The sequence below is a fragment of the Rutidosis leptorrhynchoides genome, chromosome 9 (genome assembly GCF_046630445.1).
Source record: "Rutidosis leptorrhynchoides isolate AG116_Rl617_1_P2 chromosome 9, CSIRO_AGI_Rlap_v1, whole genome shotgun sequence".
In the NCBI taxonomy this organism is placed as follows: Eukaryota; Viridiplantae; Streptophyta; class Magnoliopsida; order Asterales; family Asteraceae; genus Rutidosis; species Rutidosis leptorrhynchoides.
The window spans coordinates 246,876,758-246,892,519 of NC_092341.1; positions in this window are offsets into that span (position 1 = coordinate 246,876,758).

The following is a 15,762-nucleotide window of genomic DNA, read 5'->3' on the forward strand; positions in this document are numbered from 1 at the left end:
GAACTCCAAATTGGTAGAAGAGTCTCTTCAGGAAGTTGGTGACGACCTTGGCATCATTGGTTGGAAATGCTTGGGCTTTGACCCATCTAGAGACGTAATCTACTGCTACGAGGACATATTCTTTCCCATTAACTTGGGGAATGGCCCCATGAAGTCTAATTCCCATATATCGAAGATCTCTCAAGCTTGGATATTAGTCCGAAGCATCTCATTCTTCATAGAGATAATACCTTGCCTTTGGCATGCGTCACAACGCTTTACAAGCTCTTGCGCATCTCGAAATATAGACGGCCAATAAAATCCTGATTCGTAGACTTTTCTTGCGATTAAGTTTGCTCCATGATGACCTCGAGTTGGTCCATGGTGACATTGGTGTAGAATCTATGCTACTTGTTTTTCATCTACGCACCTCCTGATTATCTGATCAGGGCAAATTCTAAACAGGTAAGGGTCTTCCCAGTAGTAATACTTGGCGTCCCTGAAGAACTTCCTTCTTCGAGATGTGCTCATTCCCTTTTGTACTACTCCAACAACTAGGTAGTTGGCCATGTCGGCATACCAAGGAGTAACAGTGAATTGTGATCCTATGTGAGCTTGTACTAAAATCATAAGCTGTTCTTCCAAAAATTTATCTCCGATATCTTGTTTAGCAAGTTGTTCCATCACTGGGTTTTCCAAACGACTAAGATGGTCTACTGTGACATTTTCTGCTCTTTTCTTATCTTTAATTTCAATATCGAATTCCTGAAGGAGTAAGATCCATCGTAGGAGTCTTGGTTTAGCATCTTGCTTAGTGAATAGATATTTAAGGGCTGAATGATCTATATAAACCGTAGTTTTGGACAGGATGAGATAGGAACGGAAATTGTCGAAGGTGAATACTATAGCTAGCAGCTCCTTTTCCGTGGTAGTGTAATTCTCTTGAGCTCCGGTTAAGGTTTTGCTAGCGTAATAGATTGGATGAAAGTGCTTATCTGTCCGTTGTTCGAGTACAGCTCCGCGAAGTCACTTGCATCACACATGATTTCAAATAGTAAACTCCAATCAGGAGCTATCATGATGGGTGAATGTGTTAGCTGCTCCTTCAGATAGTTGAATGCTTTAATACATTCTTCATCAAAGACAAACGGAACTTCCTTTCCGAGGAGATGAGTGATAGGTCGTGTGACCTTTGAGAAATCTTTAATGAAGCATCGATAAAAATCGGCGTGTCCAAGGAAACTCCTTACCACTTTTACTGTGGTAGGTTCTGGAAGTTTAGTTATGGTCTCAATCTTAGCCTTATCAACTTCTATTCCTGTTTTTGAAATCTTATGTCCTAAAACTATCCCTTCTTTAACCATGAAGTGACATTTTTCCCAATTCAGGACTAAATTTGAATCTTCACACCAGGTGAGCATCTTGTTAAGGTTAGAAATACATGAATCAAAGGTACTACCAAAGACTGAGAAGTCGTCCATGAAGACTTCCATACAACGTTCAATTACGTCGTGGAATATTCTACCATGCATCGCTAGAATGTAACTGGTGCATTGAACAACCCAAAGGGCATGCGACGATAGGCAAATGTTCCATAAGGATAGGTGAAGGTTGTCTTCTCTTGGTCCTTTGGATCGAGGGGAATCTGAAAGTAGCCGGAAAAACCGTTGAAGAAACAATAGTATTCAATTCCTGATAGACGTTCCAACATTTGATCGATGAAAGGTAATGGAAAATGATTTTCCGGGTTGCATTGTTTAGTTTACGATAATCTATGCAAACCCTCCAACCGGTGACCTCCCGTGTTGGAATAAGCTAATTATTCTCATTTTGAATTACGATCGTCCCTCCCTTTTTGGGTATCACTTGAACAGGAATGACCCATGGTGAATCGGAAATGGGATAGATCAGACCGACGTCCAGAAGTTTGATTACTTCTTTCTTGAAGACTTCTTGAATCATAGGGTTGACCCTTCTTTGCCTCTGAATGGATGGTTTGAAATCATCTTCCATGAAGATCTTGTGGGTGCAATAGTTGGGGCTGATTCCTTTATATCGGAGATCTTCCAAACAATTGCCTTCTTATGTGATTTCAAAACTTGAATCAATTTCGCCTTTTCTTGTGGCGTGAGGTCTTTTGAGATGATTACGGGGAGTTGCGATTCTCCTTCTAAGAATGCATACTCCAGATTGTCGGGTAACTTCTTTAATTCTAATTCCGGAGGTTCCTCGATAGATGGCTTCATTCTAGCTATCTCTTTTCGGTCTAACGAGTCATATTTCTCCTGGAATTTTGATTCTTCATTATCGGTCACTGATGCTATCTGTTCTTCGTTTTTGGAAATTGTCCTTCTTAATGCTCCCTCTTCAAAAACCTCTTCCTTAGTTTCAAAGGTTGGTTCTGGAATTTCCCCACAGTCCTCTTTTGACTAGGGTTCCTAAAATACCAGAATGAAATATGTCTCTTCATTCGGTCTTCTCCTTAACAGAGGTAGGGGAATGCCTTGTCATAGCAGTGCTATTCAGATAGTTTTGCCAAAAAAAAATTATTTTCAGAGAGGGGATATTTGTGTTGACTAGGGTTTATGGCTGAATGGATGTCGAGATTTCCTTCAGGAGGTGTAAAGAACAGATCCTTGGAAATTTGATCTTAACTACATATAGCCATGGTTTCTTCCAGGTATTCGTTGACGAGTTCTTGAAAAGAATCGAAGAGATTCACATCTTCTTCGCGAGGATGGTTCATGAGACGGTCAACATTGAATGTGATTTATTCTCCTCCAACCCTTAATTTCAATGATTTCTCGTACACATCAATTATGGCCTTGGCAGTATTCAGGAATGGTCTGCTAAGAATGAGTGGGACCTTCGTGTCTTCCTCAATATCCATAATGACGAAATCAACGGGAAATGCGAACTTATCCACTCTGACTAGGACATCTTCAGCTATTCCTCAAGGAATCTTAACTGATCTGTCCGCGAGTTAGATAGTCATTCTGGTGGGCCTTAAGTCATTTAATCCTAGCTTTTTGAATAATGAATAGTGCATTAGGTTTACACTGGCTCCTAAGTCTGCTAACGCATTGCTAATTTGGACATCTTCCAGGTAGTAAGGTACTGTAAATCTTCCTGTATCTTCTAACTTAGGGGGAATACCATGTTGTAACACTAATGACCATTCTTCACTTAAGGGCAAGCTAACTATCTCTCTTAATCTCTCTTTGTTTGAATGCAGTTCTTTGAAAAAATTTGCGCAGTTTGGCATTTCTACTAAAGCATCTATTAGTCGTACATTCAAATGCAAGTTCTTGATAATATCCCAATACTTAGCGAATTGCGCTTCTCGTTTTTCCATCCTAATCCTACCTGGGAAAGGTATGCGGGCGCTGGAATAATTTTCGGGGCCTTAGGAGAGATAGGTTTTGTTGAATTGACAACTGGGTCAATTGACACAGGATCCTTATCTGGAAAATTTTGTATGGGTATCTTAACAGTTGTTTCTTTCCATCCTCTAGTGATTACTAGGGCATCAAACTCACTACACTCTATATCAACTTTAGTGGTTAAACATTTAAGGGTAAGCTGAAAATTAGTTATTAATTCTTCAAAAGTCTTTATCAAAGTGTCGAACTTATTTTGACATTCTGTGACTTGAAGGTTTATCATGTATTGCTTTTTCATAATTTCAACTAAAATTTTCTTAGAGTGGAGAGTAGGTTTGTGTAATGGGAAGATTATATTATGATCCGAGCTATTTTGTTATTTATGTGTCCATCTAGGGTAAGAATACTGAAGCAATCACGAAGAATTCCCACGAGGAATACTTCTTAAAAAATAAGCAAAAGGTGACCCAAGAGGTACACCGAAGCAATTGAAATGTCCCGTTCTTATTGATTAAAAACGTTCCATATTAATTGATTTCGTTGCGAGGTTTTGACCTCTATATGAGACGTTTTTCAAAGACTGCATTCATTTTAAAACAAACCATAACCTTTATTTCATCAATAAAGGTTTAAAAAGCTTTACGTAGATTATCAAATAATGATAATCTAAAATATCCTGTTTACACACGACCATTACATAATGGTTTACAATACAAATATGTTACAACAAAATAAGTTTCTTGAATGCTGTTTTTACACAATATCATACAAGCATGGACTCCAAATCTCGTCCTTATTTAAGTATGCGACAGCGGAAGCTCTTAATAATCACCTGAGAATAAACATGCTTAAAACGTCAACAAAAATGTTGGTGAGTTATAGGTTTAACCTATATATATCAAATCATAATAATAGACCACAAGATTTCATATTTCAATACACATCCCATACATAGAGATAAAAATCATTCATATGGTGAACATCTGGTAACCGACATTAACAAGATGCATATATAAGAATATCCCCATCATTCCGGGATACCCTTCGGATATGATATAAATTTCGAAGTACTAAAGCATCCGGTACTTTGGATGGGGTTTGTTATGCCCAATAGATCTATCTTTAGGATTCGCATCAATTAGGGTGTCTGTTCCCTAATTCTTAGATTACCAGACTTAATAAAAAGGGGCATATTCGATTTCGATAATTCAACCATAGAATGTAGTTTCACGTACTTGTGTCTATTTTGTAAATCATTTATAAAACCTGCATGTATTCTCATCCCAAAAATATTAGATTTTAAAAGTGGAACTATAACTCACTTTCACAGATTTTTACTTCGTCGGGAAGTAAGACTTGGCCACTGGTTGATTCACGAACCTATAATAATATATACATATATATCAAAGTATGTTCAAAATATATTTACAACGCTTTTAATATATTTTGATGTTTTAAGTTTATTAAGTCAGCTGTCCTCGTTAGTAACCTACAACTAGTTGTCCACAGTTAGATGTACAGAAATAAATCGATAAATATTATCTTGAATCAATCCACGACCCAGTGTATACGTATCTCAGTATTGATCACAACTCAAACTATATATATTTTGGAATCAACCTCAACCATGTATAGCTAACTCCAACATTCACATATAGAGTGTCTATGGTTGTTCCGAAATATATATAGATGTGTCGACAAGATAGGTCGAAACATTGTATACGTGTCTATGGTATCTCAAGATTACATAATATACAATACAAGTTGATTAAGTTATGGTTGGAATAGATTTGTTACCAATTTTCACGTAGCTAAAATGAGAAAAATTATCCAATCTTATTTTACCCATAACTTCTTCATTTTAAATCCGTTTTGAGTGAATAAAATTGCTATGGTTTCATATTAAACTCTATTTTATGAATCTAAACAGAAAAATTATAGGTTTATAGTCAGAAAAATAAGTTACAAGTCGATTTTGTAAAGGTAGTCATTTCAGTCGAAAGAACGACGTCTAGATGACCATTTTAGAAAACATACTTCCACTTTGAGTTTAACCATAATTTTTGGATATAGTTTCATGTTCATAATAAAAATCATTTTCCCAAAATAACAACTTTTAAATCAAAGTTTATCATAGTTTTTAATTAACTAACCCAAAACAGCCCGCGGTGTTACTACGACGGCGTAAATTCGATTTTACGGTGTTTTTCGTGTTTTCAGGTTTTAAATCATTAAGTTAGCATATCATATAGATATAGAACATGTGTTTAGTTGATTTTAAAAGTCAAGTTAGAAGGATTAACTTTTATTTGCGAAAAAGTTTAGAATTAACTAAACTATGTTCTAGTGATTACAAGTTTAAAACTTCGAATAAGATAGCTTTATATGTATGAATCGAATGATGTTATGAACATCTTTACTACCTCAAGTTCCTTGGATAAACCTACTGGAAATAAGAAAAATAGATCTAGCTTCAAAGGTACCTTGGATGGCTTGAAAGTTCTTGAAGCAGAATCATGACACGAAAACAATTTCAAGTAAGATTTCCACTCGAAATAAGATTGTTATAGTTATAGAAATTGAATTAAAGTTTGAATATGATTATTACCTTGTATTAGAAAGATAACCTACTGTAAGTAACAAAGGTTTCTTGATCTTGGATGATTACTTGGAATGGATTTAGAAAACTTGGAAGTAAACTTGCAATCTTGGAAGTATTCTTGATTTTATGAAACTAGAACTTTTGGAATTTATGAAGAACACTTAGAACATGAAGATAGAACTTGAGAGAGATCAATTAGGTGAAGAAAATTGAAGAATGAAAGTGTTTGTAGGTGTTTTTGGTCGTTGGTGTATGGATTAGATATAAAGGATATGTAATTTTGTTTTCATGTAAATAAGTCATGAATTATTACTCATATTTTTGTAATTTTATGAGATATTTCATGCTAGTTGCCAAATGATGGTTCCTACATGTGTTAGTTGACTCAAATGGGCTACTAAGAGCTGATAATTAGAGTGTATATACCAATAGTACATACATCTAAAAGCTGTGTATTGTACGAGTACGAATACGGGTGCATACGAGTAGAATTGTTGATGAAACTGAACGAGGATGTAATTGTAAGCATTTTTGTTAAGTAGAAGTATTTTGATAAGTGTATTTAAGTATTTAAAAAGTGTATGAATACATATTAAAACACTACATGTATATACATTTTAACTGAGTCGTTAAGTCATCGTTAGTCGTTACATGTAAATGTTGTTTTGAAACCTTTAGGTTAACGATCTTGTTGAATGTTGTTAACCCATTTTTATTATAACAAATGAGATGTTAAATTGTTATATTATCATGATATTATGATATATAATATATCTTAGTATGATATATATACAGTTAAATGTCGTTACAACGATAATCGTTACATATATGTCTCGTTTCGAAATCATTAAGTTAGTAGTCTTATTTTTACATACGTATTTCATTGTTAATACACTTAATAATATATTTACTTATCATTTAAAATAATTAACCAAGTGTATCAATATCTTAATATGATTCATATGTACCTAGTAAGACGTTGTTATAACGATAATCGTTATATATATCGTTTTCGAGTTTCTTAAATTAATAGTCTCATTTTTATGTATATAACTCATTGTTAAAATACCTAATGAGATACAGACTTATAATAAAATCATGTTAACTATATATATAATCATATATATGTCATCGTATAGTTTTTACAAGTTTTAACGTTCGTGAATCACCGGTCAACTTGGGTGGTCAATTATCTATATGAAACCTATTTCAATTAATCAAGTCTTAACAAGTTTGATTGCTTAACATGTTGGAAACACTTAATCATGTAAATAACAAATTCATTTAATATATATATAAACATGAAAAAGTTCGGGTCACTACAGTACCTACCCGTTAAATAAATTTCGTCCCGAAATTTTAAGTAGTTGGAGGTGTTGAGGTATCTTCTGGAAATAAATGCGGGTATTTCTTCTTCATCTGATCTTCACACTCCCAGGTGAACTCGGGTCCTCTACGAGCATTCCATCGAACCTTAACAATCGGTATCTTGTTTTGTTTAAGTCTCTTAACCTCATGATCCATTATTTCGACGGGTTCTTCAATGAATTGAAGTTTTTCATTGATTTGGATTTCGTCCAACGGAATAGTGAGATCTTCTTTAGCAAAACATTTCTTCAAATTTGAGACGTGGAAAGTGTTATGTACAGCCGCCAGTTGTTGAGGTAGCTCCAGTTGGTAAGCTACTGGTCCGACACGATCTATAATCTTGAATGGTCCAATGTACCTTGGATTTAGTTTCCCTGGTTTACCAAATCGAACAACGCCTTTCCAAGGTGAAACCTTAAGCATGACCATTTCTCCAATTTCAAACTCTATATCTTTTCTTTTACTGTCCGCATAGCTCTTTTGTCGACTCTGGGCGGTTTTCAATCTTTGTTGAATTTGGATGATTTTCTCGGTAGTTTCTTGTATTATCTCCGGACCCGTAATCTGTCTATCCCCCACTTCACTCCAAAAAATCGGAGACCTGCACTTTCTACCATAAAGTGCTTCAAACGGCGCCATCTCAATGCTTGAATGGTAGCTGTTGTTGTAGGAAAATTCTGCTAACGGTAGATGTCGATCCCAACTGTTTCCGAAATCAATAACACAAGCTCGTAGCATGTCTTCAAGCGTTTGTATCATCCTTTCACTCTGCCCATCAGTTTGTGGATGATATGCAGTACTCATGTCTAAACGAGTTCCCAATGCTTGCTGTAATGTCTGCCAGAATCTTGAAATAAATCTGCCATCCCTATCAGAGATAATAGAGATTGGTATTCCATGTCTGGAGACGACTTCCTTCAAATACAGTCATGCTAACTTCTCCATCTTGTCATCTTCTCTTATTGGCAGGAAGTGTGCTGACTTGGTGAGACGATCAACTATTACCCAAATAGTATCATAACCATTTGCAGTCCTTGGCAATTTAGTAATGAAATCCATGGTAATGTTTTCCCATTTCCATTCCGGGATTTCAGGTTTTTGTAGTAGACCTGATGGTTTCTGATGTTCAGCTTTGACCTTAGAACACGTCAAACATTCTCCTACATATTTAGCAATATCAGCTTTCATACCTGGCCACCAAAAATGTTTCTTAAGATCCTTGTACATCTTCCCCGTTCCAGGATGTATTGAGTATCTGGTTTTATGAGCTTCTCTAAGTAACATTTCTCTCATATCTCCAAATTTTGGTACCCTAATTCTTTCAGCCCTATACCGGGTTCCATATTCCCGAATATTAAGATGCTTCTCCGATCCTTTGGGTATTTCATCCTTTAAATTTCCCTCTTTTAAAACTCCTTGTTGCGCCTCCTTTATTTGAGTAGTAAGGTTAGTGTGAATCATTATATTCATAGATTTTACTCGAATGGGTTCTCTGTCCTTTCTGCTCAAGGCGTCGGCTACCACATTTGCCTTCCTCGGGTGGTAACGAATCTCAAAGTCGTAATCATTCAACAATTCAATCCACCTACGCTGCCTCATATTCAGTTGTTTCTGATTAAATATGTGTTGAAGACTTTTGTGGTCGGTATATATAATACTTTTGACCCCATATAAGTAGTGCCTCCAAGTCTTTAATGCAAAAACAACCGCGCCTAATTCCAAATCATGCGTCGTATAATTTTGTTCGTGAATCTTCAATTGTCTAGACGCATAAGCAATCACCTTCGTCCGTTGCATTAATACACAACCGAGACCTTGCTTTGATGCATCACAATAAATCACCAAATCATCATTTCCTTCAGGCAATGACAATATAGGTGTCGTAGTTAGCTTTTTCTTTAATAATTGAAACGCTTTCTCTTGTTCATCATTCCATTCAAATTTCTTCCCTTTATGCGTTAATGCAGTCAAGGGTTTTGCTATTCTGGAAAAGTCTTGGATGAACCTTCTGTAGTAACCAGCTAATCCTAAAAACTGGCGTATGTGTTTCGGAGTTTTCGGGGTTTCCCACTTTTCAACAGTTTCTATCTTTGCCGGATCCACCTTAATACCTTCTTTGTTCACTATGTGACCGAGGAATTGAACTTCTTCCAACCAAAATGCACACTTTGAAAATTTAGCGTACAATTCTTCCTTCCTCAATACTTCTAACACCTTTCTCAAATGTTCACCGCATTCTTGGTCATTCTTTGAGTAAATAAGTATGTCATCAATGAAAACAATGACAAACTTCTCAAGGTATGGTCCACACACTCGGTTCATAAGGTCCATGAACACTGCTGGTGCATTAGTTAAACCAAACGGCATGACCATAAACTCGTAATGACCGTAACGTGTTCTGAAAGCAGTCTTTGGAATGTCATCTTCTTTCACCCGCATTTGATGATACCCGGAACGTAAGTCAATCTTTGAATAAACAGACGAGCCTTGTAGTTGATCAAATAAGTCGTCGATTCTCGGTAGTGGGTAGCGGTTCTTGATGGTAAGTTTGTTCAACTCTCGGTAGTCGATACACAACCTGAATGTACCATCTTTCTTCTTGACAAACAAAACAGGAGCTCCCCACGGTGATGTGCTTGGTCGAATGAAACCACGCTCTAAAAGTTCTTGTAATTGGCTTTGCAGTTCTTTCATCTCGCCGGGTGCGAGTCTGTAAGGAGCACGAGCTATTGGTGCAGCTCCTGGTACAAGATCTATTTGAAATTCAACGGATCGATGTGGGGGTAATCCCGATAATTCTTTCGGAAATACATCGGGAAATTCTTTTGCAATGGGAACATCATTGATGCTCTTTTCTTCAGTTTGTACTTTCTCGACGTGTGCTAGAACAGCATAGCAACCTTTTCTTATTAGTTTTTGTGCCTTCAAATTACTAATAAGATGTAGCTTCGTGTTGCCCTTTTCTCCGTACACCATTAAGGGTTTTCCTTTTTCTCGTATAATGCGAATTGCATTTTTATAACAAACGATCTCTGCTTTCACTTCTTTCAACCAGTCCATACCGATTATCACATCAAAACTCCCTAACTCTACTGGTATCAAATCAATCTTAAATGTTTCGCTAACCAGTTTAATTTCTCGATTCCGACATATATTATCTGCTGAAATTAATTTACCATTTGCTAATTCGAGTAAAAATTTACTATCCAAAGGCGTCAATGGACAACTTAATTTAGCACAAAAATCTCTACTCATATAGCTTCTATCCGCACCCGAATCAAATAAAACGTAAGCAGATTTATTGTCAATAAGAAACGTACCCGTAACAAGCTCCGGGTCTTCCTGTGCCTCTGCCGCATTAATATTGAAAACTCTTCCGCGGCCTTGTCCATTCGTGTTCTCCTGGTTCGGGCAATTTCTAATAATGTGGCCCGGTTTTCCACATTTATAACAAACTACATTGGCATAACTTGCTCCGACACTACTTGCTCCGCCATTACTCGTTCCGACACCATTTGTTCCTTTCGTTCTATTAACCCCTAGTCCTTAGACCTCACACTTCACCGCGCTATGACCATTTCTTTTACACTTGTTGCAAAATTTGGTGCAGAACCCCGAGTGATACTTTTAACACCTTTGGCATAGCTGCTTCTGATTGTTGTTGTTGTTGCGGTTATTATTGTTGTTGGGATAATTGTTGTAGTTGCTGTTGTTGTTGTTGTTGTTGTTGGGCCGTTTGTTGTAGTTGCGATTGATGTTGCGATTGTTGGGATAATTGTTGCGATTATTGTTGTAATTGCTGTTATTGTTGTATTGGTGATTCTTATCATCGTTTTCCTCCCACTTTCTTTTGACTTGCTTCACATTGGCCTCTTCAGCAGTCTGTTCTTTAATTCTTTCTTCAATCTGGTTCACTAGTTTGTGAGCCATTCTACATGCCTGTTGTATGGAGGCGGGCTCGTGTGAACTTATATCTTCTTGGATTCTTTCTGGTAATCCTTTCACAAACGCGTCGATCTTCTCTTCCTCATCTTCGAATGCTCCCGGACACAATAGGCACAATTCTGTGAATCGTCTTTCGTACGTGGTAATATCAAATCCTTGGGTTCGTAACCCTCTAAGTTCTGTCTTGAGCTTATTGACCTCGGTTCTGGGACGGTACTTCTCGTTCATCAAGTGCTTGAATGCTGACCACGGTAGTGCGTACGCATCGTCTTGTCCCACTTGCTCTAGATAGGTATTCCACCATGTTAACGCAGAACCTGTGAAGGTATGCGTAGCGTACTTCACTTTGTCCTCTTCAGTACACTTACTTATGGCAAACACCGATTCGACCTTCTCGGTCCACCGTTTCAATCCGATCGGTCCTTCGGTTCCATCAAATTCCAATGGTTTGCAGGCAGTGAATTCTTTGTTGGTGCATCCTACACGATTTCCTGTACTGCTAGATCCAAGGTTATTGTTGGTATGTAGCGCAGCCTGTACTGCGGCTATGTTTGAAGCTAGAAAAGTACAGAATTCCTCTTCATTCATATTCACGGTGTGTCGAGTAGTCGGTGCCATTTCCTTCAAAATAGTCAAATGGAACAAGTTAATCATATAGAATATTAAGAGTAGTTAATAGTATTTCGTAGCATAATATGAACTCATTTATAAAAGCTTTTTCTTCATATTAGCGTTTTATAAGTTTAAATTCAGGTAGTACCTACCCGTTAAGTTCATACTTAGTAGCTAATATACAATTCATCTACTACAATTCTATATGAAAAACTGATTATAATAATATTTCGCGTTCAAACTTTTATACAATATTTTACAAACTTACAATACCGCTTATTTTACATAAAGCATGAAATATAACACACAATAACTTTGATACAAGATAGTTGTGAAGATAATTCTAGCTAGTACAAAAGTCATTCAGCAAAGGCAATAAAGACACGTAATTCATACGTCCAGAAACAAGTCATGCATTCTAGTTTTACTAGGACTACTTTCCATCCTTGGACTTGTGGAACATAACTGTTATGGCCGTTGTTAAGACAGCGTGTTGTAACGTCGTCAAAGGGACGAGGGTTACGTAATGACCAACAGTCTCGTAATAACCTAAAAACCTCATTTCTTACCCCAATTATCGACTCCGTCACTTGTGGGAACGTTTTGTTTAATAGTTGTAGCCCGATGTTCTTTTTATCACTTTGGTGAGAAGCGAACATTACTAACCCGTAAGCATAGCATGCTTCTTTATGTTGCATGTTAGCCGCTTTTTCTAAATCATGAAGTCCTATATTCGGATACATTGAGTCAAAATAATTTCTTAACCCGTTGTGTAAAATAGCATTTGGGTTCCCCGCAATATATGCGTCAAAGTAAACACATCGTAACTTATGGGTTTCCCAATGTGATATCCCCCATCTTTCAAACGAAATTCTCTTATAAACCAAGACATTCTTGGAACGTTCTTCGAATGTCTTACAAACTGAACTCGCCTTGAATAGTTGTGCCGAAGAATTCGGACCGACTCTAGACAAGATTTCATCAATCATGTCTCCGGGTAGGTCTCTTAAAATATTGGGTTGTCTATCCATTTTGTGTTTTTATACTGTAAAATAGACAAGAGTTAGATTCATAAAAAAAATACTTATTAATACAAGCAATTTTTACATATATCATAAAGCATAAGCACACTATATTACATATATTACACCACACGAATACAACTATCTTATTCCGACTCGCTTGTTTCTTCTTCTTCGGTTTTGGTTCGTTTTGCCAAGTTTCTAGGGATATATGATGTTCCCCTAATACGAGCCTTCGTTTTCCACATTGGTTTAGAAAAACCTGGTGGTTTAGAGGTTCCCGGGTCATTGTTACAACTTAAGGACTTCGGGGGTTGACGATACATATAAAGTTCATCGGGGTTGGAATTAGATTTCTCTATTTTTATGCCCTTTCCCTTATTATTTTCTTTTGCCTTTTTAAATTCAGTTGGGGTAATTTCTATAACATCATCGGAATTCTCGTCGGAATCCGATTCATCGGAGAATTGGTAATCCTCCCAATATTTTGCTTCCTTGGCGGAAACACCATTGACCATAATTAACCTTGGTCGGTTGGTTGAGGATTTTCTTTTACTTAACCGTTTTATTATTTCCCCCACCGGTTCTATTTCTTCATCCGGTTCCGATTCTTCTTTCGGTTCCGATTCTTCTTTCGGTTCCGACTCTTCTTCCGGTTTCTCTTCGGGAACTTGTGAATCAGTCCACGAATCATTCCAATTTACATTTGACTCTTCATTATTATTAGGTGAGTCAATGGGACTTGTTCTAGAGGTAGACATCTATCACATAATATCAAACGCGTTAAGTGATTAATATATCACATAATATTCACATGTTAAAAATATATAGTTTCCAACAAAATTTGTTAAGCAATCATTTTTCAAGTAAACACGGTCGAAGTCCAGACTCACTAATGCATCCTAACAAACTCGATAAGACACACTAATGCAAAATTCCGGTTCTCTAAGACCAACGCTCTGATACCAACTGAAATGTCCCGTTCTTATTGATTAAAAACGTTCCATATTAATTGATTTCGTTGCGAGGTTTTGACCTCTATATGAGACGTTTTTCAAAGACTGTATTCATTTTAAAACAAACCATAACCTTTATTTCATCAATAAAGGTTTAAAAGGCTTTACGTAGATTATCAAATAATGATAATCTAAAATATCCTGTTTACACACGACCATTACATAATGGTTTACAATACAAATATGTTACAACAAAATAAGTTTCTTGAATGAAGTTTTTACACAATATCATACAAGCATGGACTCCAAATCTCGTCCTTATTTAAGTATGCGACAGCGGAAGCTCTTAATAATCACCTGAGAATAAACAGGCTTAAAACGTCAACAAAAATGTTGGTGAGTTATAGGTTTAACCTATATATATCAAATCATAATAATAGACCACAAGATTTCATATTTCAATACACATCCCATACATAGAGATAAAAATCATTCATATGGTGAACACCTGGTAACCGACATTAACAAGATGCATATATAAGAATATCCCCATCATTCCGGGATACCCTTCGGATATGATATAAATTTCGAAGTACTAAAGCATCTGGTACTTTGGATGGGGTTTGTTAGGCCCAATAGATCTATCTTTAAGATTCGCGTCAATTAAGGTGTCTGTTCCCTAATTCTTAGATTACCAGACTTAATAAAAAGGGGCATATTCGATTTCGATAATTCAACCATAGAATGTAGTTTCACGTACTTGTGTCTATTTTGTAAATCATTTATAAAACCTGCATGTATTCTCATCTCAAAAATATTAGATTTTAAAAGTGGGACTATAACTCACTTTCACAGATTTTTACTTCGTCGGGAAGTAAGACTTGGCCACTGGTTGATTCACGAACCTATAACAATATATACATATATATCAAAGTATGTTCAAAATATATTTACAACGCTTTTAATATATTTTGATGATTTAAGTTTATTAAGTCAGCTGTCCTCGTTAGTAACCTACAACTAGTTGTCCATAGTTAGATGTACAGAAATAAATCGATAAATATTATCTTGAATCAATCCACGACCCAGTGTATACGTATCTCAGTATTGATCACAACTCAAACTATATATATTTTGGAATCAACCTCAACCATGTATAGCTAACTCCAACATTCACATATAGAGTGTCTATGGTTGTTCCGAAATATATATAGATGTGTCGACATGATAGATCGAAACATTGTATACGTGTCTATGGTATCTCAAGATTACATAATATACAATACAAGTTGATTAAGTTATGGTTGGAATAGATTTGTTACCAATTTTCACGTAGCTAAAATGAGAAAAATTATCCAATCTTGTTTTACCCATAACTTCTTCATTTTAAATCCGTTTTGAGTGAATCAAATTGCTATGGTTTCATATTGAACTCTATTTTATGAATCTAAACATAAAAATTATAGGTTTATAGTCAGAAAAATAAGTTACAAGTCATTTTTGTAAAGGTAGCCATTTCAGTCGAAAGAACGACGTCTAGATGACCATTTTAGAAAACATACTTCCACTTTGAGTTTAACCATAATTTTTGGATATAGTTTCATGTTCATAATAAAAATCATTTTCCCAAAATAAAAACTTTTAAATCAAAGTTTATCATAGTTTTTAATTAACTAACCCAAAACAGCCCGCGGTGTTACTACGACGGCGTAAATTCGATTTTACGGTGTTTTTCGTGTTTCCAGGTTTTAAATCATTAAGTTAGCATATCATATAGATATAGAACATGTGTTTAGTTGATTTTAAAAGTCAAGTTAGAAGGATTAACTTTTATTTGCGAACAAGTTTAAAATTAACTAAACTATGTTCTAGTGATTACAAGTTTAAAACTTCGA